General features: G+C 50.8%; 1 protein-coding gene across 3 annotated transcripts in view; it reads right to left on the reverse strand.

The window, feature by feature from the left end:
* ERG (ETS transcription factor ERG) overlaps positions 1-3,438 on the reverse strand; it is a 280,293-nt gene extending 276,855 nt beyond the window's left edge. For 2 of the 3 annotated variants that reach the window (XM_037737672.1, XM_017526258.2), the window contains exon 1: positions 3,317-3,438. The gene's annotated coding sequence lies outside the window, so the exon portion shown is untranslated. The remainder of the gene's footprint in view (positions 1-3,316) is intronic. The other variant, XM_017526254.2, reaches the window with a different exon arrangement.
* Positions 3,439-3,840: the final 402 nt, after the last annotated feature.

Consider the following 3,840-nt stretch of genomic DNA (forward strand, 5'->3'; position numbering starts at 1 on the left):
AAAAAAAAAAAAAAAAAAGAGAAATGTAGGTGTCTCTGTGTCAACACCTTCTGAATGGAGTTCTATGAAATAACAGGCAACATAGACATTTATTCACCATGACAATGTCTCCCCACCACTCCAGAGCCCATGACTGGAGCTTACTTGGAATCGGTTTTTGCCTGGGAATAGGAAAGACTTCAGAAACACTAGCTCTTCTGTTTGGAGAAGAAGAAATCCCCCCTTTATTTTTTGTTTAAAGATAGCAAGAAAAACAATCAAAGCTAATATTAACTTTAGAAAAAAAAGTGTTGAAAGTTTCCTATTAACCTTCTTACAATATGAGAAACATTTAAAATATACAATATGAGAAACATTTAAAATATACGTAACATCTAAGATTGTAGAATAGTATGTAAGTTACAAACTCCTTTTGACATCTTTCAGAGATGCTTTCCTTCTTACTTACGTATCTAGTATTCCATTGGGATCTTAGGTCTTACAACAAATAAAATATCTGATTTTGTAAGATTAAAAAATTCAACAAGGTTTTTCTTTAATATCAAAGCAAAACGTGGAAAGTGGAGGGGGAATGTTTATATGCAGCTGTGCATGCAGCTGCCTTACACAACCCCTTCAATGATAAATGCTAATTTTCTAAATTTTAGCTAAAGGATTCGCATCAGATTAAATCACCAATAATCCCTCATGAAATAAAGATAAATGTGAAATAATGTACTACAACTCTAAAATTTTTTACATAGAATGAAGTAATTACAAAATGTTACAAAAGAGAAGAAACTGAAATTATAAGCGCTACTGGAATTACATATTCCTTAACAAATGTCTCAAGATAGATTATCCTATTGCTAATTTGGTGTAATTTCCAAAAGCCATTGACCCAAACCGAAGCTAGGATTCCCAAAAGGCAAATAGCATTTGTGACATGTGTGGCTCCTTTGTAAAACTTGATATATTAGCCACAAGTTTGCATAGCTCACCCTGATTCTGCTAGAATTACAATTTCTATGGTGTAATTAGCTTATTAATAATTTGGCACACGGTGAATTAATTTACATGGTTGGGTTTTTTACAACGTCTGTTGCCTGATCCTCCTATGGTTGAAGGCTAAGAGCTCTGCCCTGCCCTGGGAGCTGGCACCGGCTGATGCCCGGCAGAGCAAGGGTTAACTGTGAGACTGTGACAGTTCTCCCTTCAGGGGCTCTAAACTACTTGGAAAGAATGGAAAACAGTCAAAAATAGTCCCAAAGGTAAACAAACTCTGTGCCCTATGGATGTCATTCAGGAACGAATAAAATGTATTTTTATTCACATTGAAAGTTTTCCGAACTACAAAAGCTATGGAGACATGTACAGTGTGAAACCTGTAGCACATAGGAATATGTTATTTTGAAGGATAAAAGAAATTATATTTAGATCGATGAAGAGTTGTACTAAATCCACATCGTCATTGAAACTGTTTATTTTACTGGGCAGTTTAGTCCGTTGTTAATAACAGCATTTGTCTTGTACTTAAAAGATAATTAATACCTCTGTGCATCTATGCAACATATCATAGCAATAAACGGAAGATGTATTTCAGACAGAAAGCAGGAAAGGCTAGCTGATAAAATACAGGCTACATTTTTTTTAACATGCCAAGTGTTGCAACTACGGTGGTAAACTGGAAGCAAATAAACACAACCGCTGCAGGCTGACGAAGGGGAAGGTGAAAAGACAGAGTGGGATAAGAAACGGACCGCTCCTGGAGCTGAGAGCCGCTCCCAGCGCCGGTGTTGCCGCGCGTGCCGGAGGGTGCCGTCGGGGGTCATTCCACAACCGGGACCAGCGGACAGTGATAGCTCAGCCTCACACCTGGTCCCACTTTAGGCCAAGCGTGAGCTGTAGTTCAACCTTGGTTGCCATTCCAGACAATGACAAATAACCTCTTGCCCAGGACCCCAGATGAAGTCCCCGCGGCGTGCTCCCCTGGCCCTTGTCAATTTCGGGGTGCTCCTCCTCTCCATCCGCACCCGACTGCAGGCGCCTACCGGGGACCCCGCACTGGTGAGCCGTCCCTCCTGGCGTTGCATGCCCCACCTGTCCGGGCGCCGTCAGAAGGGCCCTGCGGAGCGCGCCCCTCGGGCCACCCCGCTGCCGTCGTCCCCGCAGCCGACGTCGCCAGCTCGGGGCCGGGGCAGGGCGCGTGGGGCGCGAGACTTACCGAGACGGTGGCGCCGCCGTCGGGGGAGGGGTTTCCTGCACGTGTATGCCCGCGCGCGTGCCTTGGCCGTGCGCGCCGAGCCGCGTCGCACTAACTCCCTAGGCGCCGACGGGCTCAGCCCATGGTGCGGGCGCCCGGCTCCGGGAGGCTCCGGCTCCCGCCAATCGCCGAGCAGGGCAGCCGCCCCGACGCGCGACTTGCGAACCAGGAGTGCGCGCCGGGGGCGGGGCGGGGGCGCGTGGGCGGGAGTGCACGCGCGTGGCCAGGTGCGCGTGGGTGCGAGCGCGCGGGAGTGTCCGAGTGCGCGCGTGTCCGTGTTTGCGTGGGGGTGGGGTGCACGCGTGTCCTCGGGACCGGGAGCGCGGTCGGCGCGGGCGTATTTGGACACTACGCGCCCTGCCCGCTTGGGTTTAGGACGCTGCTGGAGGCTCCCGGGAGGAAGAGGAGGCGGAGGAGGAGGAAGAGGAGGAGGCGGAGGAGGAGGAAGAGGAGGAGGCAGAGGAGCCGAGGCTGGGACGGCGGGAGGAGAGAGTCCGGCCCCACAGGAAAGGAACCCGGGACGCGACCACTGGAGGGGCGAGGAGCGCGGAGAGGACCAGTGGGGAGGAGAGGAGGGTAGGGGGAGGTGCGGGCGGGGAGCCGCGGGATGCTAGCTCCTACAACTCCGGGTCTCTGTTAGAGTGAAATTTTTCCAGCCACAGTGAAAACCGTTACAAACATGGAAAATAGTAAAAGTGAAAACGGTTGCGACACTAGACGTTTATGAAATGCCCGCGGACTGCCCTCGATGCCGGTCGGAATTGGGACGGCGTCGCGCGGAGCTTTGGGAAGGAGAGGCGCGGTGTGCGAGCGCCGCGGGCTGTGATGGGACCGCGGTCGGTCGTGGGAGGAGCCGGATGCGGCCGCAGGGACGCGGGGATGCCGAGGGGAGCGCGGCCTGACCCGACCGACGCGCGCGGTGACAGCCGCCCTCGGGAGACAACTGCGCCCGGGAGAAGCAGCCTCCAAAGGGTGCAGCGGGCAGGCTCCGCTCTCCGTCTCCGGCCGCCGGGGCTAAGCCCCGTCCGGATGTTTTCGTTTCTATGCGAATCCCAACGTGGACATCCGGCTTACCTGAGCGCAGCTCCTCTTCACTCCTGTCCCTCGGGGGCTGTCACGACCGCCCCAGAGCGATCTCTAGGAACCCGTCCCGGAGCGATCTCTTGCACACTCTCCCCATTCCGACCAAGTGAAAACTACCCATGTCCCTCCCTCTCCAAACTTTAACAGCCAAGAATTTCAGCAAACAGCCAGAAAGAAAGCTAAGTCCCCCCCACCACTCCACCCCAAGGGAAGGGAGGGAATAAGCACTCCTTTAATTTGAAAAATAATAATTAAAACTCCCTCAACTTTTAAGGCCGAGCAACATAATCTATTAATTGGTCGCTATTAACATGCAGTTTTATTGACCATAGCACACAGAAGTCTGATTGTGAGGGAGGAGTGTTTTCAATGAAAGTGGAGTTATTTTAGCTGCAGACGTGTTTACATTTCTGTGGTTTAGTCTATAACTTTCTCTTTTTCTTGCTTCAGAATTCTGCTCCATGAAGCAAAGCCCTTAGCTCCCAGACATTCCAAAAAGTCTGCCAAAATAGTAG

Source organism: Cebus imitator, unplaced genomic scaffold, assembly GCF_001604975.1.
Source record: "Cebus imitator isolate Cc_AM_T3 unplaced genomic scaffold, Cebus_imitator-1.0 Scaffold41, whole genome shotgun sequence".
Classification (NCBI taxonomy): domain Eukaryota; kingdom Metazoa; phylum Chordata; class Mammalia; order Primates; family Cebidae; genus Cebus; species Cebus imitator.